The sequence below is a fragment of the Helianthus annuus genome, chromosome 4 (genome assembly GCF_002127325.2).
Source record: "Helianthus annuus cultivar XRQ/B chromosome 4, HanXRQr2.0-SUNRISE, whole genome shotgun sequence".
NCBI classification, from domain to species: Eukaryota; Viridiplantae; Streptophyta; class Magnoliopsida; order Asterales; family Asteraceae; genus Helianthus; species Helianthus annuus.
In genome coordinates this window covers 144,326,808-144,351,998 of record NC_035436.2, presented here as the reverse complement: position 1 = coordinate 144,351,998, position 25,191 = coordinate 144,326,808, and positions in this window count along the sequence as shown.

The window sequence follows — 25,191 nt, the reverse complement described above, 5'->3', positions numbered from 1 at the left end:
AAAGGTTTCCGTAAAAAGGTAAACTAAAAAAGGTTTCCGTAAATTTTTTACGTAAAAAGGTTTCCGTAAACTTTTTACCGGTAAAGTTTTTGCGTAAAAAGGTTTCCGTAAAATTTTACGCTAAGCATAAACCGTTAAAAATGTGCGTAATATGTAAAAAGTAAAAAAGGTTTCCGTAAAAAGGTAAACTTTGTAATTTGCGTAACATTACAAAAAGTTTTACGTAAACAGTAAAACGTAAACCTTAATATGTTTTGCGTATTCCTTAAAAAGTTTTACGTAAAAATTTGCGTATTCCTTAAAACGTAGTTTTGCGTAAAACTAAAAAAGTTTTTTCGTAAAAAGAAAAACGTAACCCATAAAAGGTTAAAGTAAAAATTTGCCTAAACCGTAAAAAAGTTTTACGCTAAGCATATACCTGTAAAAGTTTGGACGTAAAAACTTTTTTATGTGCATAACCTGTAAAAAGTAAAACAGGTTTCTGTAAAAAAGTAAACTTTGTAATTAGCGGACATTACAAAAAGTTTTACGTAAACGGTAAAACGTAAACCTTAAAATGTTTCCCATAAAAAGTTTGGCATAAAAAAGTTAAAGGGGTGAAACGTAAATTTAGCGTAAACCGCAAAAAGTTTTCTTAAAGGTAAAACGCCAACTGTAAAAACTAAACGTAAAGTCGCCAATCCGTAAAAAGTTTTTTCTGAAAAGAAAACGTAAAAATGTAAAACCGTAGACAATTAGCGAAAAACTTATGCCTGAACCGTAAAAAGTTCCCCGTAAAAAATTACGTTTTCCTTAAAACGTAGTTTTGCGTAAAACTATAAAGTTTTTTCGTAAAAAGTAAAACGTAACCCATAAAAGGTTAACGTAAAAATGTGCCTAAACCGTTAAAAAATATTACACTAAGTTTTTACGTAAAAAGGTTTTCGTAAAAAGGTAAACCAAAAAAAGGTTTCCGTAATTTTTTTACGTAAAAAGGTTTCCGTAAACTTTTTACCTGTTAAGTTTTCGCGTAAAAAGGTTTCCGTAAAATTTTACGCTAAGCATAAACCGTTAAAAATGTGCGTAATATGTAAAAAGTAAAAAAGGTTTCCGTAAAAAGGTAAACTTTGTAATTTGCGTAACATTACAAAAAGTTTTACGTAAACGGTAAAACGTAAACCTTAATATGTTTTCCGTATTCCTTAAAAAGTTTTACGTAAAAATTTGCGTATTCCTTAAAACGTAGTTTTGCGTAAAACTAAAAAAGTTTTTTCATAAAAAGTAAAACGTAACCCATAAAAGGTTAAAGTAAAAATTTGCCTAAACCGTAAAAAAGTTTTACGCTAAGCATATACCTGTAAAAGTTTGGACGTAAAAACTTTTTTATGTGCATAACCTGTAAAAAGTAAAAAAGGTTTCCGTAAAAAAGTAAACTTTGTAATTAGCGAACATTACAAAAAGTTTTACGTAAACGGTAAAACGTAAACCTTAAAATGTTTTCCGTAAAAAGTTTGGCATAAAAAAGTTAAAGGGGTGAAACGTAAATTTAGCGTAAACCGCAAAAAGTTTTCTTAAAGGTAAAACGCCAACTATAAAAACTAAACGTAAAGTCGCCAATCCGTAAAAAGTTTTTTCTGAAAAGAAAACGTAAAAATGTAAAACCGTAGACAATTAGCGAAAAACTTATGCCTGAACCGTAAAAACAAGGTAAACCTAACAATGTTTTTGCGTGAAAAATTCAATGGAAAAAATTGCTTAAGAGCGTAAAAAGGCCTACAACGTCAAAAGTTTTACGGGCAGAAAGGAAACCGCAAAAAAATGAATTTTTCGTAAAAAGTAAAACGTAACCCATAAAAAGGTTAAGGGGTGAAACGTAAATTTAGCGTAAACCGTAAAAAAAGTTTTCTTAAAGGTAAAACGCCAACTGTAAAAAGTAAACGTAAAGTCTCCCAATCCATAAAATGGTTTTCCTGAAAAGTAAACGTAAAAAATGTAAAAACCCTAGACAATTAGCGTAAAACTTATGTCTGAACCGTAAAACAAGGTAAACCTAAACAATTTTTTGCGTGAAAAATTCAACGAAAAAAATTGCAAAAGGAAACCGCGAAAAAAATGTTTTCCGTCAAAAATTTGCGTAAAAGGTAAAAAACCGTAAATTTCCATTAACCGTAAAAGTGTACGTAAAAGTTTTTACGTTTTACGGAAACTTTTAATGTTTCTATACGTTTTACCAGAATTTCTTTTTGTGAGTTTAAGCATATCAATTATACAATTTTACATACAAAGTTTAACGTTTTGCTACAATTTAAAGTTGAAAACGTTTCAGCGTAACATTGCGTAAACCGTAAAAGAACGGTTCTTGCGTAAAAACTATTTACGGAACATTTCTAAGGTGAAGATGTCTCACTTTTTACGGTCTACGCAAAATTTTTCATTGATAAAAAAACAAATAAAAAACATTACAGCACATACACCGCGTTCCATTTTTATTCGTTGAACGAAACATTTTACAAACACATACGTTGCATTTTGATGCATAAAACAAGACAATACGAAACATACATCGGTTACAAACGAAGTTTTAAAAAAACACAACACTGAAATGGAACACATGACACGCAAACATCCTGGCGACCAAACCCCACATGCACTACACATCCCAGCGAATCAAGCGAAACGCTTGAAAACCATTTTCACCAATGGCTAATCCAAATCAGAGTCGCAGTCCGACCCCCACGAAAAGAATGTCGTATCCGAACCAGCCGCTGCATCCTTGGAACCATGATAGGGATCAGGAACCTCCACTTTTGTCGCCTTAGGTACCCAAACCTGAGTCATTGGCTGCTTGCCCTTTGACCTCTCGCTTCCACCTTCAGACGGTGGCGTCTTGAAAGTAGCTCCTTGGGAAGGACGAAAAGCAACTCCAACACGAGGGGGCGAAGCAAAACGGGCTGGCGGGGAACCAAAGTTCCCACGAACCGGCGTAACGGGGCCCGGCGAGCTGAAGGGGGCAGAAGGTGAACCGAACCGGGGAGCTGGCGAACCAAAGCGTGTTTGCGGGGGGCGGCAGGGGGTCGGGGGAGACCCCGTGGCTTGCCTGGGATACCAAACCAAACCTGGGTCCGAATTCATATCCAGTCGGCGACGATCCCATACTTGCACCCCTGAGTCACCGCCGTCACGCTGGATAGGGAGCCAACAAGTGTCTGGGTTAGACACCAAACCCATCTGCTCAGGGCTCCACCTTGCACTGTTTTGGCTTTCGCATTTTGATTGGGAGGGCTTGGTGACGAGCCTGGACAGAAGGTAAACAAAAACGTTTTTTTTTTAAATAAAAAAATTAAATAAACGACACGCTAAGACAATGTAACACATTTATGGTTTGTTAGTTCACCTCCGGGAGGGACAGGTTTGCGTGGACGCCAAACTTTCCGTCCATCTGCCATATGCTTTTCCTTTTGGGGTTTTGAAGTCGGTTAGTGGATTTAGAGAATGTCTTTTTTTCTATAGTTGGGATGAAAAACAACCTAATGCAGTATGATATATATAGAGATACAAACAAAGGAAGGTGACAAGAGGAGGTGTGCTTTTTCTCCAAATGCACTTATAGATATTCCTGACTTTTTTTGCATGACCCTTGACCCTTGTGCAGTTATCATTTCAAATCAAAAAATTGAGTGGTTCCAAGCCCATGTCTATTTTTTACTAAATGACAAACTTAGAAAAGATGTTTTGTCCAATTCCAAAACACCTCTACTTACACGGACACACCTACCACTTCCTTTTTTGTTTTTACAGAGAGTGTGATTCTTGATTTTTTTTATCTTTTTTTTCCACAAAATGTATTAAGTTTTAAAGAAAAAGATTCACGTTTAATCGATCTATAGATTACGAATTTTTTTACGTTTCCTGTAAACAGTCAACTTTTTAACACTTACAGGGTCTAAGTTTTACATTTAAAAATTTTCGTATAACGTTAAAAGGCTTTACACTTCACCCCTATGTATGTCTTACTGTAAAAAAAAGGCTTTTACGTTTCACATAAAAAAACCAAAGCTTTTACGCTTTACGTAAATTTTCGGGAACATTTCTCGGTTTTATGTTGCCACATTGAAAAAGGTATACGTCCTACATTATGTTGGTTGCTGCTGATTTTATACGTCTTCAATGCATATCAAACACAACCTTACGTAAATTTGGTTTGGAGGAGGGGGTTTGATGATAAACCGAGAACACACAAAAAACATAAACTAAGTACTATTAACCATACCACAAAAGGGGGGGGGGGGTTACTTTATACATTAACTGTTGTACCAAAGTTAGAGATATAATATACCAAAAACCTATTACCTTGCCCAAACACAGCCATAGTGGTCAACAAAAAAGACACGTCAACCCAACCGTGCACCACATAAGTCATAAGTTGAACCCCCGATCCAAAAAAGGCACCCCCCCGTCACGCCGCCCCCTTCAGCCCCAGGTCTAAGGTTCTGCAGTCTTGCGTTTCTCTGGGCAGTTGCGGGAGTCATGCCCGGTTACAAAGCGATTGTATGTTCTGCACAATCGCTGGGGCTTTTGGTGGTTCTGGACTGCCCTCTCACCCGGCCTAATCATGCGTTTGTTTGTCCCGCATCCCTTATTGCGTACGCCTTGAGGATTGGAGCAGGAAACGGGGGTGCTATTCTCACCTTCCACCACCACGCCAAGCATATCAGCCATAACCTGTGATTCTGTTGCCTCGGCGACTCTTTTACCGCGTCGATCGTCATTCAATTCTTTTGTCCAGCCTTTGATTTTTTCAATGAAATCCTCCATCGTTGCCCGGTCGCCCATCACAGCCTGAAGCGCTTCAGAAAAGCAGTCCACTAGGGTGTTCCTGGTTAACGAAACCGGAGACAAGTCTACCCCATACCTGAATTCTACACGAAAAACCGACTTCGGCAACACGTGACGTCCCCAGCGACTAACCACATACTTAGCCGGGATTTCGTCCACCTTTGTTTGCCGGAAGACGCAAAATATATGCCTGCAAAGGTATCCAATACGGCACCAAAGGTTACAGGAGCATGTTGTAGTGTCCTCGACTGGGTCGACTTTAACCTACACCATGTCGGAAAACACACCCACGTTATAAAAAAAGGGTATTGAAAAGAAAAAAACAGGGAGGGGCCATTATCGTGAATTCATTGACGACATCGAAACGCTTGTCCAAATGCGTAACAGTATACACCTTTCTCCCGTCGACTTCTTCGACCCTGGAAGTGTAGCAGTGTAAAAGGCCCTTCAGGATCTCTTTGCGGACCTCGACGAATATGGCCGGGGAATACAATAATGCGCAGTGCTTCTCTATCGCCAAACCAGATTTGAACTCGTGCGCGCGATCATCCGCCTTGAAGTCCCCAACCCTCTGCCTATAGCGTTGGGACTCCAACGTGGAGTCATAACACAAAAAAAAACTGGACAAGGGTGTTCGCCCAGGACGAGTTCACCTTAAACGCAGAGTTCGAACTCTCGCATCGGGATGTAGTCTTCATCAAACATGACATTGGGATTTCTCTAAAATAAGCCGGGACCCACACCTCCTTTATGTTGTACATGTTTCTCAGCCACTCGTGATCTTCGAGCCCATACTTCTCTAGAAGCTTCCCCCATCTCCTCTCGAATGTCTCCGGTTTAATATAAATGTTCCATACCAGTTTATGAAGGGCAGCCCTGAATTCAGTGTTATGCACGACCTCTCCTGTAATCTTGAAGGAAAAAAAATGACAAAAAAGGAGATAAATTAGTCCAGCCAAAAAAATATCTCGTATAGAAATAAATACAAAAAGACGTGAAGGGGCAACAGTTCCACCTTCGCAGGTAATTTCTTCATGATGTGCCACATGCACAGGCGATGGAGTGAACGATCAAACACAGCAGCCACTGCTTGCCGCATGGCCGGGTCTTGGTCAGTTAGCACCAGGGTGGGCTGCTTGTTGTGCGCGTCGAGGAAAGCCCTTAACAGCCACGTGTAGGCCTCAATTGTCTCACAAAACAATAGGCCAGCTCCAAAAGTGACGCACCGCTTGTTATTATCAACCCCAGTAAACGGAACGGAGATCAGATTGTACCTGTGTGTACGACGTTAATCAGTTATAACGCGATTAACCCAGTTGAAACTTTCGAAAAAAGATATATCATGAAAATATATATATATATATATATATATAAACCAAAATTTCAAGGCTGTGAAATGTACTTGTTAGTTTGATAAGTAGCGTCGAATGCGAGGACGTCGCCGAAAGCTTGATAGTTGATCTTGGAAATTTCATCCGCCCAGAACATGTGTCGAATTCACCGTTTTCCCTGCTGTACTTAAAAGTGTAATTCGGCAAGTGGTCAACCCGATCTTTCATCTTCTCGATCACCAATGTCCCTATCACCAATGAACATGCGAACCCTTGATGCAAAGTTCCGAAAGTCATCAGCCGTCCCTTTGACGTTATGGTGCCCCCCCTAAGGTTAACTTGTAGCCTATGTGCCAACGACGGTCCGACCTTGCTAAGACTTGCTCGGTGGATGAATTCTTTAGTAAAAAAATCAAGCCTCCGGCGTTTTTTCGTTAGATCTCTACTATGCAATGGGACCATAGGATGGTTATGGTTCTCTTCAAAGTGATACAAGACCCAAACGCGAGATGACTTATCAAACCTCACACGTATACAAGCTTTACAGCCACACACACGGAAAGTGGCCTGCCTTATCTTCAGCGATGTCTCATCAAGGCTATTGAAGTTCCTATTCTGGCTATGCGGCTCCCCGTGGTTGGAACAAACAATGTAACGGTGCGTGATAGCTCCTTTCTTTCGCTTAATTGTCCCAAGCCTAGTTGAAAACCCACAGTGATCTGCATAGAGGTCATACATCTCCGCGACGTCTTCCCATCGCTGAAACACGGTGTCAATTCTTGGTTTTAGGTTATCCGGAGCAGCCGGGCACCAGTAGCGTGTCCCATTTGGAGTGAACCAGGAAAAGCACTCATCCTCTGACTCTGTGGCATGGTCTGCGAAACAAAACACACCAAAAAAATTTATATACCTCAGACATAAAAGCCGACTACATAAAAAAAACTGATATTGGGTGGGGGGTGCAGCAGCAAAACATAATACACACAAAACATGTGTTTATTTTTCAAAAAAAAAAAAATCTATGATAACCAACAATTAACTACTTTTTTACACTGAAAGTAAAAAATCTGAACCATGCACAAACCCACGTCATAATGTATAAACTAATATACAAAATTTACAACACGACGAAGCAGTAAAGAACTTAACCCCCCCCCAAAAAAAAAAAAAAAAAAACTCAACCCCCCACACTCAAACATCTGTTTGTATACAAAAAAATATGCATAACAAACACAACAAATAAGTATTTTTTTACACCGAAAAGTAAAATAAACTGAATTATGGGTGAACCGACATCAAAAAATGCAAAAACTAATTTTCACAATTAACATAAAAGGGTGAGCCAGTATAAAGTTAACCCCCATCATTCAACCCCGCTTTTCATTTTCTTTGATACCTATGCTAAGTCAGTTCCCAAAATAAAAAAAAATTGAGAAAAGTCAAATTAAGGTTTTGACCGGAATATGTGTTACCAATGTCTGTTGCCTGGTTTGTTGTCATCAATGGAGTCCGGAAACCACCTGAACTTGATCCTCGCTCAACACCCACAGGAGCCGGCATTCCAGAGAAAGCAAACTGCTCTAGAAACAGAGTGCCTTCGACATCAATCCTAGCCCCTGATCCCCGTTGTGGGGTGCCAATGATCAGATTATCGGCACCCCCGGCGGCGGCACCGGTGATTTCTCCTTCCAAGTCGCCACTCGGAGGATTATACATTGCTGGGTCTTCTGATTTTTGGTTTGGATTTTTCCAGTGAAGGGGGTGATTGATGAAGGAGGTTTTTAGGAGGTGGTAGGGAGAGAAGAAAAGGCCAGAAGGTGAATGTGTGGGGTGATTCAAGAATTAGAGCTTGCTTATATAAAGAATGAAGGAAAATATTGGGATTACTAAAATGCTACAGTGCTATTCGTATTATTTCCTGACAAATTGAAAAATGGAAAACGGAAATGACAGGGGGGCGGTGGCTGATTGAAAAGGAAAGAGGGGTTAAATTACCATATTAACCTTCAGAAAAGTCATGTGGGTAAATGACATGTGAGCTTGTTATTGGACAATATTAGTTCTCATGGTTCTTACAACTGGAGGTGGTTTTCATTTTAGCGGTCCCCTATATATATATATATATATATATATATATATATATATATATATATATTTAAGGAGCCACTAAAATAGAAACCACCTCCAGTTGTAAGAACCGCGAGAACCACTCTCAACCAATCAGAATATGCCAACATAAAGGGTATTATAGTCATTTCCACACACTGTCATATATGTCTCTGTCTGTCTCTGTCCTCTGTCTCTTTCTTTTAAAGACATCACAAGCAAATTAATTCATTCATCTCTCATCTCACTCTCTCTAAAAACCTCTGATCTCTCATCATCCTTCACCCACAATCATCTCAAGAATTCAAAATCAAATGTTCATCATCTTCATCTGAGTACACAGATCAAGTTACCAGCACCACACCCCACACCGGCGACCCCCCAAAAACACCACACCCACACCGGCACCCCACTCGTTTCTCCGGCGACCCCAAAACACCACACCCACACCGGTGGCGTCCCCACTCATTTCTCCGGCGACCCCCGAACACCCGACTCGTTACCGGCACCATCCCATGTTTCAGTCGATATCGTCGGCGGTGGGAGGTGGTGAGGAGCGAAGGAGAACGGTGGCTGGGGTGAGGGTGATCTTGAAGGTTTTATGATGGTTTGTAGGTGGAGATAAGAGCTCCGGTGGTTCCGATGGACGCCGCCGCAGTCGGCGACGGCGGGCCTGTAACTATGGCGGCTGAGGAGATTGAACATTGCATAGGGTTAAAAATGGTGAGTTAAATTTACTTTTTTTTTGTTTTTGTGTGTGTTTATTGGATTATGTGGGGATATTAAATGAGTATTTTTAGATCTAAAGACGACAAGCACAAAAATTGAATCTTGAATTTTCAAAGATAAAATCTTACATATGTGGCATTTGGATCTCAAGAAAATCAGAGTAAAGGGTTTGAGTATCATTTGGTATTACAAACTGTTAAGACCTTCAAACACAGTTATTATAAGGATTAAATTATATGGACTTAAAATAATTTAAAAAAAAACGCTACCCATCTGTTTTAACAATTAGAGTAAAGGGTTTGAATATCATTTGGGGGTTTGCAGGTTTTTAGTGGTGGACAATGGTGTTCGGTGGTGGTCGACCGGGGAAGGGGTGAAGAGGTCGGTGATGGGTGTTGGCGTTGTCGGCGACCGGGGGAGGGTGAAGATGTCGGTGATGGTGGTCGACAAGTGTTAATGGTTATGATATGCAACTTCAAGTAATCAAATCCGGCGGTGCCGATGGTGCCCGGGTTTGCCGATGGTGCCCGGTGGTGCCGGTGTTTTTATATATTTTTAGTCGGTTTGTGCCGGTGGTCCCGATGGTGCCGGCAGTGCCGGTGATCTTGATAATTGATTGCGTTTAGTTGTTTGTTTACTGCAGTGTTCTAGATTCGAACCTTAGAGTGGGTTGAGTTGGCAGTGATAGTACGAAAAACATTTTTTTTCCGACAATTAATGACGATGGCGTGGCAAGGATACGGAGGGTAGGTTTTTGAACCTGCAACCCCACTTTTTGCAGCCATGATTATTGGAAAATTTGAGCCAAACCCCGTTTTTTTCTAGACCAATGGATGGTTTTTTGATTCTTGTTGTTGGTTTTTTATTTTTTTTCAGTCCATGATGATAAGTTTTCAACTTATCTGAGACGGCTTTAAACCTGTAAAAAGTTTTTTGTTTCGCGTAAAAAGTTTTTTTTTTAACCAGTAAAAAATTTTTGGCGTAAAAATTGTTTTTTTAATCCGTAAAACCGTAAACTTTTTAACGTAAAATGTAAAACGTAAAGTTTTTAACGTAAAACGTAAATTCTTTAATGTAAAACGTAAACTTTTTAACGTAAAACACATAACGTAAAGTTTTTAACGTAAAACGTAAATCTTAAATTTTTTAACGTAAAATGTTAAACGTAAACTTTTTAACGTAAAACGTAAACTTTTTAACGTAAAACGTAATTTTTTAACGTAAAATACAAAACGTAAAGTTTTTAACGTAAAACGTAAAACTTAAATTTTTTAACATAAAACGTAAAGTTTTAACGTAAAAACGTAAAACTTAAATTTTTTAACGTAAAACGTAAATTTTATAACGTAAAACGTTAAAAGTTTATTTAACGTAAAAACGTAAAACGTAACAAGTTTAACGTAAATCGTAAAAAGTATAACGTAAAACGTAAAAGTTTTTTGTAAAACGTAAAAAGTTTTACGTAAAACGTAAAAAGTAAAACGTAAAACGTAAAAAGTTTTGCGTAAAACGTAAAATTTTTAACGCCGCGTTAAAACTGGATGTAAAAAACGGCGCTTTTAAAAAACACCGATTTTAAAAAAAGGCCGCTTGAAAAAGCCGAGCGTAAAAAACGGCGTGAAAAAACAACGCGTTAAAAACGGCGCGTAAAAAAGCCGGCCGTAAAAACGGCGTGCAAAAACCGGCGCGCAAAATAATTTGTTTTGTTAAAAAATCTGAATTTAAAAATGATTTATAATAAAAATAATCCTGTTTAAAAAATAAAAAGTAATATAATAAAACAAAAAGGTAATAAAAAATAATAAAGACTAAAAGACAAAAAAAAGTAATTTTACTAAATTACCCTTTTGAATTAAAATATTAAAGACATAATAAGACAAAAACTATTTAATATTAATATTAACTACTTTTAATCTCATCCATTGATCTTGAAGATCCAACGGTTAGGAACTGGTTCTCGCGGTTCTTACAACTGGAGGTGGTTTTCATTTTAGCGGTCCCCTATATATATATATATATATATATATATATATTGGTTTTCCTAGGTATGGTTCAAGAATCTTGAAAATGATGTAACTGCACAATGTAGCTGTTTGCGTTTTGAGCAGTATGGGCTGCTATGCAAACACATCTATTTTCTTTTCAAGATGTTTTGTGTTAAAGAAATACCAAACAAATACGTTATGAAGAGATGGACGAAGGATGTGGTGCCGAATGAGTTAAATGTGAAGTACAATCTGAATGTGGGTGGTAAGGATGTGCAACACAAGACTAAACGTATTGCTCGTGAAATCATTCACACAGGGGAGTATTTGGTTAGCAATTTGATTTCCGACCTTGATCAACTTGTTTTAGTGAGGGATCAAATGATGCAGCTTAAAGAGAGAGTTGATCAGAGTCGTATAACCAAGCAACTTGATCCAAAATTTGACCGATTTTCAAAGTTGATTGGTTACCAACAACCAGTTATTAATGCTCCTCCTACTGTCCGTGTGTCGGCTGGTATAAGAAACAAAGGTCATGGCTCGCATAAAAGGATTAAATCCAAGAAGGAACAAATGATCAGCCGCAAAGGAAAAAGGTCAAGGACATTTAGTGTATGCAATGAAAAAGGGCATGATATTCGGACTTGCGAGATTCTTAAAGCCAAACAACAAGGTAAACCGCAAAAAAAGAAGATGAAGGGCGTCCAGATTGAAAATGTTCCCAGAGACAAAGATAACGAGGTTAAAGACGACGAAGAGGAAGATGAGTTTGAAGATTACAATGGTAGTAGTGATGATGGATCTGAAGAAGAAGATCAGTGGGAGGAGCTTTCAGAAGACGACGAGGAGGATGGGTATTTTTTTTTTAAATGTAAATGCGAATTTATATGAAACACATGCGATTTTATATTCATTTGTGTATATCATTTTTCACATGCGATTTTAGTAGTATAAACATGCGATTTTATATGCATCAGTTTATATTTAGTCTTATATGCGATTTCACTTTTAATACATGCGATTTTGAGTTATTTTGTTTTTTTTTTGTGGCAAAGATCTCTAAATCATTCATGCGATTTTAAATTATAATAAAGCATAAGATTTGTTCAAAACTTATACCCAAAATACAAAATAGTTGTTATTGTCTAACACAACTACAACCATAAAACGATTAAACAGATATTTAGTTACTTGAAGCAAAGATTTTTTCATGTTCAGCAGAGCTGAACTCCATCTTCTCCTTCACAGTGTTTAGAGCATCTTTCAGGAAAGAGAAGGCTAAGTCATCAGCTCGAGATTGCTCCTTTATGTGTTTCAAAGCTTTGTCTCTGAAGCTTGATGGTGGTTCTTCAAGTAGTCTCTCCCACATCTCTTGATTTTTCTTTATTTCTTCAAGAATTTTTCCCTGCACATCAAGAACCAGATGAGAAGAGTTGACATCGGTGCTTATTTCTGTCAACGTGCGAGTTAACAATAGCTCTTTTATTGCAATGTTTTTTATTTTTTCTGAATCTTCAGATGCCATTTTTGTTATTCTGTTGTTTGTGTTTTTTTCGTGTTCTATGTCTTAATATGGAAGGTAGTTATATCTGTGTTTTTTATATTAAAATAGTAAATTTATTATGTAGGTAGGGTGGTAAGTTCAGTAGTATTTATTGTAAAATTATCATTACATGTCAAATTACAGTCACATCTGTAATAAATTGGGTTTTTTTTTTATATAAAATAGTTCTATTTTAGTTATTAATTCGTAATTTTTATTTTATTTTTTTTGCATTTTTTAGGACAAAGTATTTTGGAAGTATTAGTAGTGTTTTATTCAAAATCGCATTTGAATCGAAAACAAATTTGCAAACTTTAAGAAATCTAAAAGATAATTAACTTTTTTCTGAATTCGCATGTGCAAAAGCATGAATTCGCAAACCATCAGAAATTTCAAAGATTATTAACTTTTTATTGAAATCGCATGTGTATAGTCAATAATTCGCACATCATATGACATCTTAATTGTTTTTTCGCATATAGTGTTATATGAATTCGCAAACTTTTCAAAAACCACAACCTTTGTTTTTGTCTGAAGTGTTTTTTGCACATATGAAATGTATTTTCGCATATTTTTTTTTATTTTAACCCTGCATCATCTTCTTCTATAGTCGGAGGATTTTGTTTCAGTTCTCAACTTCCAAATTCAGCAGAAGTTCAATTCGCAGGAGGATTTTGGTGAATAAGAATCGATCGATTTTTTATTACTTATTCCATTTTCGCATATGGTTTTGATTAAGAATATTACGTTATGATTTGAGGTTTTGTTTGCTGATTATCAGGGTTTTTTGATTTCGTAATGGACGATTTTAACCTTGGCGGTTTCATATATATATATATATATATATATATTTATTTGATTAATTTAATAGTTAAGCACGGGGTTAATTGAGATGATCTGACGACTGTTGTTATAGCGTACGTAATGTACGATTAGGCATATTGTATGATAACCGACCTCTATATATATATGTTTGTTTTATTGATTAAGTGTATAAGTCAATCAATGGTATATAAAAGAAAAACTTTAGCACCTATCATGATGTGTGTTATCTTTTGAACATGTTCTTCCTTTATGTTTATGGATCCAAGACTTTGGTATGCTATTACTTTAAATGTATATTTTGAACTAGTGTTTAAACACCCGCGTTGCGGGCGCGGGGTTGTTAAACCATGAAAAATTGTAAAATAAAAACACAAATTTACACTAGTAAGCAAACGACGGCCAAAATCATGAAAAGTCAGGAAAGTACGAATTTGTATCGTCACGTGACGTAAAACGTATATAACGACAAACGTGAACTTATACCGCAAAGTATATACATTATAAATAATGCTTTAACTTAAAGACTCAAAAGAAAAAAGAAATTCAGATCCAAAAATAAAACATATAAACCTGAGGGGTTAGAAATGTAAATTACATCACCAGACAAAAAAAGGAAAGAAAAAGAAAGAAACCATCAGATTCTCTCGTGGTAAAAATTGAATGACAATTTGAGTGGTAATTATGTGAAAATATGTTGAATTTGAGGTGTCTTTGGCTATTGTAGCCAAGAGACTACTCAAATTGTTATTATAGATAATGTTTATGGCAAAAGCCAAACTTTTGTGTAAAACTTTTGTATGGCCTTCTATTATGAACTAGTCTAAGTACCCGTGTGTTACACGGGTGGACCAACAATAATTAATATTATTCAACACCATCTAAGTAAACATCTTAATTAAATAAACGTTGAACTATGACTTCTTAGTTCTTAAAGGTAGAAATGACATCAGATGGACAAAATAGAAAGGCTCGACTCGCTGATGTACTATTTGCTCACCGATTATCATTTAGGGATTTCAGCAAGTTAGGTAAGGGATACATAGGTTCAAGTCAAAATTATTTACTTGTATCATATAAATAATATTCATCCTTTATAAATTATTAGTCTCGATTATAGTTGCAAAAATAAAATGCATCCAGATCTATAAACATGATGATTTATAACGTTGGTCTATTAAAATCACACTTTACGACGACCCATTTGACATGTTTACTTTTTACCTTACTTTTTTTTACTACACCCATCTAACCGACTAACACACTAAAGATAAGTTTTATGCTTCCCAGAGAAAAAAAAAAGATTGATATGCTATAGTGAAATTTGATCAAATCGATTGATTTGATTATGCTTATGAATTTAAAAAAAACTTTAACTTAGGAACATAATTAAAGAAGTAAACAGTTAAATTTTTGAAGTGCATAAACAATAAAAACATACCTTAAACAATTTTCAAGTTTCAACGTATTTGACATGTAAACCAACTTAAAAGGAAGAACATCAAATGGAATAAACGGGTCAATTAGGTGGAAGAAAAAAAAAGCAAGACATGATAGTTTTAACAAAATATTTGGGCTGAACCACCAACAGTTTCGAAAGGCGATAAACCAAACCGGCTAATTAGGTGGAGTTTTAGCGGTGGCGTTTTGGTGTTTAGTGGTGTAAACCTGTGTAAACCTTTATACATGACCCATAGGATGTAACTATATGAGCTCTTCAAACTTATATCGATTTCATTGTTCAACCCATAGACTTGCAGAGAAGTAATGACCCGAACCCAGTTTGACCTAAACCAAATCAGTACTTTTTTAAAGCGGATGGTTTTGACCTTAACCAAATAGTTATTTTTTTAAGACGGACCGTTTTTACCCAACCCAGTTTGACACTTTGACGCAAACCCGATTTAACACAAACAAAATTGATACTTTCTTTAAAAGGACTCGTTTTGACCCAAAGTCCCAAACCCAGTTTCACCTAAACCAAATTGACACTTATTTTTGAAAAGACTATTCTGACCCGAATCTGTGTGAGACGAACCAAATTTATACTCTTTATAATGGACTGTTCTGTTCTGACTTGAACCAAGTCTAGACCTTTTAAACGACCTATTTTACCCCAAACCCAGTTTGACCCAAACTAAATCGGCAATTTTTTAAAACAGATGGTTTTGACCTGATTACTTTTTTTAAGACGAACTGTTTTAACCCAACCCAGTTTGACACTTTGACATGAATAAGAAGAATAGGGATAAATACATTGACTTTAATTCATTGCCTCATAAGCTTCACATAGGAAGTCCTCGACGCATAAGGCCCCAATTCAACAATGATATCTGAAATAAGTTTGTTGTACATTCTTATATAACAAATTTAATTAATTAATATCTAAAGAAGATAAAAAAAACAAAAAAGTAGGCCAAAAACAAAGTAACTTACTTATAAACATTAAGCATATCCAGAAAAATTAGAGTTATTTGTGGTAACTGGTAAGGAACATGTTCCAAGTGCACTGGCAGCACTTGTGTTTGTCTGCATACATCAAAACACGCACATATATTTATTAAATTAAATAAAGATCTAATTATAAAAGATGTTAGTGAATATGATTTTTGCATCGACAAAGTAAGTGAACTCATTTGCAGTATTAGAACTCATGTGCAGCCTTTATCTAAAGATGTAATACTTAAAGGTTTGAAACTCATCCAACTCAACCCCACTTATCATAATCCAAAATTTCAAAACCCCTTTTACCCATACCTTACAATCCATCATCTGTTTAACCCTCATAAGCATCTGAACCGCATCTTCTTTAGCAACTTTAAGCTCGTACTCCAACCGAACAACTTTCCGTTCAGACACCATAATCCTTTTCGCTGCTTCTTTCTCCGTGTTCAGAATAATATCCGCATACGCCTTCTTCAAAGCCATTAATATCTGCAACAATCAAACACCAACAATCTTTAACAAAAAAGATCGAACCCCAACAATCTTTAACAAAAAAAGATCAAACCCTATTAACATTTTATGACAAAAAACGGTTAAAGTTTGTGACTTTACCTCATCGGCGTCCATTGTTGTTGAAGAATGGGTGGAATTAATTTGATTTGATTATTTGATACCTGAACAACATGAACCGTAAGAAGCAAAGATGGCGAATAGGTGAAAGCTCCATCACAAAACAACATGAATTTTGAAAGGGAAGATCCAGATCGGAATCTGAACAGCATGAACCGTGAACAACATGAACCGTGAGGGAAGATCCAGATGGCGAATAAGGCGAATACCTGAACAACATGAACCGTGAAGGAAGATCCAGATCGGAATCTTTGAGAGAGAGAGAAATACCTGAACAACATGAACGTCGACACAAAAGGTAAACTTTGTATCTTAATTCAATGTATATTTCTTCTTAGTTTTCTTAAGTAAATATCACTAATTTGTTTTTTAAAAGCACCAAACTGTGCACATGCAAACAGTTATTCCTGACAAATCTACTAATACCTAATCTCTAAAGGAAAGCACCAATATTTAAAAACATATATTAAACTGGAATCACAAATCGTCCAACAGTTAGTAATAAAGGTAACCTACTTTTAATTTTACCCTTTGATCATACAAATACAAAAAATAGCCTGCATTGACCAAAATGGCCACCACAGTTATGTTGTGATTAAAGCTCACAAATATGAAACTCTACAATGAACCTGTTTACCGATTAAAAGTTCAATATGATGCATACAATGCTGATTGTATTCAAATTACTCAAATCAAACTGTAAAAGTAAACCAATTACGTCGTAGAAACGCATATTGAACCGAATTACCTGACCAAACAACCTCCAGTTGCATCCAAACATGGTAGACCGGCACCCAATCCTTCCAAAACCACCACCCAAGCTACTATCATCGTCAATCATCACTTGTCCAAATTAGAGCTTCATTCGAGCCATTGATGAACTTCTAAAGGCATTTGGATCTGGACACCTTCATATACACAAACTCTAGTAAAAAATACCTAATTTCTTTTATTAATTTGCTTCCCAAATAAAGAAAAAAACATGTATACTCTCTTCAGATTGAAGAACAAAAACGTTAAAATATCATATACATACCAGATCTACAAAAAATCAGAAACAAAAATGACATTTTTAGCTTACATACCTGTTAACGCATTTAGATTTGAGTAGATAAACTATACTACAAAAAAAGACCAAATCAGGTTAGCGGTGGTGAAAAATTGAATCTAACATCCTTGTATTAGACCTCAATCAATCTCTTAGTTGAAATTTGTAAGAGCATCAGTTAAACATATTAAAAGAAAACCCTAAAAATTTCTACTTACTAATTTGCAGCTCTTAATTCAACATTAAATAAACCTAAAACGTAAGAGCATCAGAATAACATATTCAAAAATAAGCCCTAAAAATTTATACAACATCATAGTTAGTCAATATAAGAAAACCCTAATATCAGAGCCATAAAAATTGTTACAGATCAGAATCTTCACAAAAGATTCATATGTTTACTTATGATATTCAGTGTAAATCGATACAAAATCAGAGATTGAATCAAAAACATATTAAAAAAAACCCCTAAAATTTGCTACAGATTAAAGACTAGAGAAATATGCATACATATTAAAGAATCGTACCTTAAATAATGCTTGATAAATCGATTGACTGCCAAATCGATGTGAACAAACAGATGATGATTGATAAATCGATTAACAACCGAATCGATGTGAAGAAACGGCAGAATAAGTATGGATTTATAGATCTAGGGTTTATGCAACCAATCATCATTAAACATGGGAACTCATTCATATTTTGGAAGATGATTATAAAGAAATATGGAAATCGGATATCTGGTAAAGTTATTTGAGGAAATTTGAGAGAATGATGGAAACTTCAATTTTCAGCGTTACACTGAAAGTGAAAAGCGGGATTTAGATAGGAGATGTATATTGCCGCTCAAAACAATATTGAGACATACAATCACATGACACGTGGCATTAAGTTTTGTAAGAATAGGACAAATGGCCTAAGATTGTTTTGTTTTATTATAAGGTATAGATGGTTATGGAAACGGCAAACCTTTTTGGAAACAACTTTGTATGATGTTATACTTATTAGTTCCCGAACTGTTTTGTTGTTTTAACTATATATATTACACTTGATACTTGATTTTAATAAGGGTTACAAAATATGGACATGGTTTTTATACGATGAAGTATTGGTGAGTCGTATTTGTGTTATTGTTCACCACGGACACTTGCTATTTATGAACGATGTTATTTATATGTTTTATGTGAGTTACTAAATTAAAGTTTAAATTAAAAACATATTATATTAGTGGCCTATGTTATTTACATTAACAAACTAAAACTGTATGGTGTTTGGAATCAGTTTAATTCAATACTGTATATATTATGTAAACAAAGTTTCCTAATTTAGTTTTACAACAAAATTATGTTTAACATTAACCTCTAATCGTTTTAAACATGTAGGATTTGATTCATAGTGCATGAAACACTTGTATAACCTTTATTAAAATGATAGAGTAAACTGCCATTTTGGTCCCTGTGGTTTGGGCAGTTTTGCCATTTTAGTTCAAATCTCAAACTTTTTAAATTTGGGTCCCTGTGGTTTGCATTTTGTTGCCATTTTAGTCCAAAACTCAAAAACTCTCATTTTTTTACTGTTCCAACATTCCTTTTTTTGTCTTTATCTGCAGGGGTAGTTTTGTCCATTTAATTTTCATTAAACCAATTTCTTAATTAAAAAACCCCCATAATAAATACCCCCCATCATTCTCGTTCCAAATTACATCATCTTCAACCCTTTTCTCAGATCATCTTCCCCTCTCCCAAAATCATCGCCGACTGCAAATCTTGCCAAGACGATTCCGATGGACGACGATGGGGATGATTTTAGCTGCTGTGTTCGAAAAGAAGGCGTCAATTTTGCTCCAGAAGTAAAATACGGTACGTATTTGTTGTTGATAAGCTGGATTTGAAAACCCCTGTTTCTGATTGAAAGTTTTTTTTCTTATTCCACAGCAAATCATCCCGAGTTATTCACCCTGAAAGTGCACCATGGTGGTGATTTCACTGACGATGATGATTTTGAATACGGCGGGGGTAAGGTAGACTACGTTGATAATGTGAATTCTGATATGTTTTCATTGATAGTGATGAATGATATGTTGTTAGCATTTGGTTATTCAGAAGAGGATGTTGTGGTTTACCATTTTAGGGTTCCAGGGGAAGATTTAATGTTAGGTTTAAGGCCTCTAGGCACTGATAGTGATGTATTGAGAATGATTAGCTATGTTGAAAAAAACAAGGTACTAGATGTGTATATTCAACATGTTAGCAGGTTTTCAAAAAAGGATGTTCAAAAGGAAGCTGAATACGTAGACCATAGTGAAGAGGGAAGTTATGAGGGTAGTGATCAGCAGGATGAAGACAGTGAGGATAGTGATCAGTAGGATGAATATAGTGAAAGTGAGAGTGTTGATGGTAGTTATGAAGGATCCTGTGAAGGTAGTGCAGGTGAGGGTGAAAAGGCAGAAGGTGTAGATGTCACACCCCAACCGATGGTGGAATCATCGGGGCATGGCACTGAGCGAAACAGATTATCCAGAAGTTTCCACAACAACTATTCACATAATTCAGTTAAATGATACGTCCCATACCGTATCCCGATTAATCAAATATATCATTACAGAAATCATCTAGTCAATTAAGTCTGTTCCGACAACTCAGATTTAATATTACAAAACTAAATATTGTTCGAATGCTCCTAAAGACCCAGCCTGACAAGATCTACATACAACTAAACATTAGGCTCTTGATCTTGACAGACAACTATTTGTTGGGGGCCTCTAGAGCTTTATTCTAGCCTCGCTTTCCTAGCAAGCAAACATCTTAAACACCTGTCACATGCGTTAAAATAAAGTCAATACATATAATGTAAAGGTGAGCATACAAGTTTGATAATAGCATATAGAGTTCGAAATAGTTTACGCATAACCAGCACGTACACAGAGGAAAACGAAGCATGTTAATTATCGACATGGATCTATCGATACCAACGACTGCGGGTTGACTGTCCGAGACAGTTCGTAATACACGATTACCACCGTAATCCATGCAAGTAATTGTCCGTAACAACCCCTGTGTGAACAGGTGCTGAGTCCAAACTATAGTACTATGTTGCTAAGGCAGGTAGACAGCATTCCACGTGTAAACATAACAACAAGCATTCATTTAGTCACGTAATACATGCAATCGGTTAGCGTTCAAATAGTTGAGTAGTGTGTTCGATTGTGATTTGATAAATAACGTATGTAACACCCAAAAGTGTTAAAGCAAAAAGGGTTCAAGTATATTCACAGCGGTTTGATGTATGGATTGAAGGGAGTGCTGGGGAGTAGGGTTAGCCTGAATAGTTCGATAGTGTAACGATGAGTAACGTGGAAATGCAAACAAGTGTAGTTGGGTCGAACAGCCCGGTCGATCGAACAGTAGGTTCAATCGGACGGCTGGTTCGTTCGGGTAGACAAACCGTTCGGACAGTCCATTCGATCGGCCGGCAGGGTCGATCGGTTAGACTATTCAAGTGGATTGTTTCTTCCTTTGTGTAGGATGTGTTTGTGTATGATGGTTTGAACTTTTGAAGTTTTTGCGGCATTATTCAAAATCATTGAAGTGTTCTTACCTTTCAGGTCGGTCGATCGATCGAACGGGTCGTTCGATCGGTCGGCTTAACCGATCGGTTAGTCACTTCAGTTGCAAGGCCTCAGTAGATGGTCACTCAATCGGACAGCATGTCCGATCGAGCAGTACTTCTAAGGCTTGTTAAGTTGGAAGATCGATTAAGTGTTGAAGCATAATATCTCATGATCCGAACAGTAATGTTTACCAATCGCCGTTCGATCGGTCATTACTTCGCTCAATACCATACTTCATAAATTTGTCGAGCGTGGGGCCATGTGCTAGTCGATCAGCTGGCCCGGTCGATCGGGTGGTAAGTCCGATCGGGTAGGCTGTTCGTTCGGACAGCCTAGCCGTTCGGCCAGCATTCTGACCTGGTCAGCCTATTCGTCTAACACTTGGCTGGTTGATCACTTGAAATTATGTCGAGGTAGTTTGACAACGAGTTGAACCATGGAACCTTCGTTCTTACTGTTTTCCCCTGTTCGGACAGGAACCACCCAAGTCCGGCAGGTGAACTGTTCGGAACGGTAGCTTGGCGTTTAACCCGAAATCGGTGAACCTCGTAGTTAGAATCCGAATCTTGAACCACGTAGTTGTTAGGATGATTAGTGAGCTGGTTCAAGCTTCGTTTCTACCGGTTTGAAGGTTTTGAGTGTAAAAGAGTTGGAAGAAAGTCGGAAAATCCGTCCTTCAATCTTTCACACCGTGAAATGTCTAGATCTATGATAGATTTTAGTTTATTTATGTGGAAATCGGTTAGATCCAAGCTATTCATGGTGGAATGAGGCCAAAACATGATGTTCTTCAAGAACACCATGATGACATCATCCAAGAACACTTAGATCTTGGTGATTTCACGGTTAGAAATCAAGATTTGAAAGATAGAAAGGTGTAGGAGTGTGTATTGATAAAAAACGTACAAGATTTAGAGTGAAAACTTACCGGAATCGAGAGAAATATGAGAAAAGGTGAAGAACACGAGTCTGGTCGGTCAGAGCTTTCCAAAAGTGGAAGGGATGACAATGACGGGGCTATTTATAGGCTCCAAAAGAGGAAAGGGCTGGCCGATCGGACAGGCATCCTGATCGGACGGCCTGCTCAATCGAACAACATGTTCGATCAGCTGGGCTGTTCGATCAGCATGATCCTGTTCGATCAGTGGCCTGCTTCGAGTGTTCGACGATGATTTTTGATATTTCGATTTCGATGGAGGATGATACGGATTCGATGGAGTTTCCTAGTCAAATTACTTTTAGTCCCAACTACTATATCTAACATAAGTATCTTTATTTCGCATTTCGATTTCGATTGAGTTCGATTGAGTTTTGAGTTTTGATTCGATTCGATTGATTACCACACATATAACATTAAGTAAACACGCACAAATAACACATAAGGCACACACACACACATATAACAATACCAATGTTTGCATAATTCGAGTTCCGAGTTCGATGATGATTTGATTAGCTTGATTATTGATTGATTAACTTTATCACATTGCTACTTCCTGTTATTCAAGGTCAATAATCGGTTCGCATAGATAAATATTCGATTACTTTGATTAGACAACACTTACTCCACATAATACAAAATTCAAAATAGACTATTAATAGTCAAGGAAGTCAAACTTTGACTTTGACTTTGACATTCGAAAACACGGGGTGTTACAACCTCCCCTTGTTTAGGGAATTTCGTCCCGAAATTAGGCTGAAGGCTACACAGCACCGTGAATTACCAATTTGACGCTTCAGATCTTCACTTAAACAGTTGTGGGTACTTGGCCTTCATGTCGCTTTCGAGTTCCCAAGTGAACTCTACGCCTCATTTGCCTTCCCATCGGACTTTTACGATAGGGATGCGCGAGCGTCTGAGTTGCTTGGTTTGTCGATCCATGATTTCGACAGGCTTTTCCACGAAGTGTAGCATTTCGTTGACCTGAAGATCGTCGAGTGGTACGATCAGATCATGATCAGCAAGGCATTTTCGGAGGTTTGAGACGTGGAAAGTCGGGTGGACGTTACTAAGTTCCTCCGGTAGTTCGAGTCTGTAGGCGACTTTTCCGATCCTTTCCAGAATCTTAAAAGGTCCAACATATCGAGGTTCTAGTTTCCCTTTCTTTCCGAATCTGACTACACCCTTCCAAGGTGATAGCTTTAGGAGTACATAGTCGCCAACGTCAAATTCAAGGGGCTTGCGTCTTCTATCGGCGTAACTTTTTTGCCTACTTCGAGCTTTCAATAAGTTGTCTCGAATCTGAAGGATTTTGTCGGTCGTTTCTTGTAGTAACTCGGGGCCGGTTAATTGCGAGTGACCGATCTCGTGCCACACAATCGGCGAATGACATCTTCTTCCATATAAGGCCTCGAATGGTGCCATTTGGATGCTGGCATGATAACTGTTGTTGTACGAGAATTCGACTAGTGACAGGTATTTGTTCCAACTACCACCGAAATCTATAACACACGCCCGGAGCATGTCTTCAAGAGTACGGATCGTCCTCTCGGTCTGTCTGTCGGTTTGAGGATGGAATGCGGTACTTAGGTTAAGCGACGTACCAAGTGCTACTTGAAACGTTTCCCACAATCTCGAGGTAAACCGAGCATCACGGTCCGAGATGATGTCGCGAGGCGTACCATGATTAAAAATGATCTCGTCAATGTAGATTTGGGCTAGTCGTTCTACCTTGTAGTCTTCCCGTATTGGCAAAAAGTGGGCTGATTTGGTCAGACGATCTACTATAACCCAAATACTGTCGTGACCTGATGGCGTGGGCGGAAGTTTAGTTATGAAATCCATAGTTATACTCTCCCACTTCCATATAGGAATCGGCGGTTGTTCGAGTAAGCCAGAAGGTCTTTGATGTTCAGCCTTAACTCTTGCGCAAGTTAAACAACTTCCAACGTAGAGAGCGATATCCCGTTTCATGCCCGGCCACCAGTACTTATAGCGCAGGTCCTGGTACATTTTATCGGCACCGGGATGAATAGAATATCGGGATTTGTGGGCTTCGTCCATTAGAATCCTTCGCAAGTCGGTCCGCTTAGGGATCCAAATTCGGTCCAGATAATAGAAGATCCCATCTGATTTGCTTACTAATTGAGCTCCAACGTGGTAGATTCTCTCTTTCTTCAATTATGCTCGTTAAAGCAAGCATGTTGAGCTTCACGGATTAGGGTTTCGAGGTTATGCTGGGCTTGAACATTTCGAATACTGAGCACATAACTCTTTCTGCTGAGCGCGTCAGCAACAACATTTGCTTTGCCTGGGTGATAACGAATCTCACAGTCGTAATCGTTGAGAAGTTCTACCCATCGGCGTTGACGCATATTAAGTTCCCTTTGATTGAAGATGTGTTGTAAACTCCTGTGATTGATGAAGATCGTACACTTGGTACCGTACAGGTAGTGTCGCCAGATCTTAAATGCAAAGACAACCACGCCTAGCTCGAGGTCATGGGTTGTATAGTTCTTCTCGTGGATCTTGAGCTGACGAGATGCGTAAGCTATAACCTTGTCTCGTTGCATAAGAACACAGCCAAGACCGAGGTTGGAAGCGTTACAATAGACAATGAAATCGTTGCTTCCGTCGGGCAGCGTTAGAATTGGAGCATTGCACAGCATATGCTTGAGGGTTTGAAAGGCAGACTCTTGCGCAGTTCCCCACACAAAAGGCTTGTCTTTATGAGTAAGAGCAGTAAGCGGCACTGCGATCTTGGAGAATCCTTTGATGAATCTTCGATAGTAGCCCGCTAGTCCAAGGAAAGAACGGACTTCAGACGGGTTCTTAGGCGTAATCCAGCTCTTAACTGTTTCAATCTTCGCGGGATCGACATGTATACCTTGACTATTCATGATGTGACCTAGAAACTGAACCTCCTCCAGCCAGAATTCACACTTGGAGAACTTGGCATAGAGTTGATTCCCCTGAAGTAACTCGAGAACCAAACTTAGATGTTGCGCGTGTTCGGCTTTCGACTTAGAATAGATCAAGGCATCGTCGATGAACACGATGACGAGACGGTCCAGGAATGGCTTACACACGGATTCATCAGATCCATGGTGCGTTGGTTAAACCAAAAGGCATAACAACGAACTCGTAGTGGCCGTATCGGGTGCGAAAAGCGGTTTTGGGGATGTCT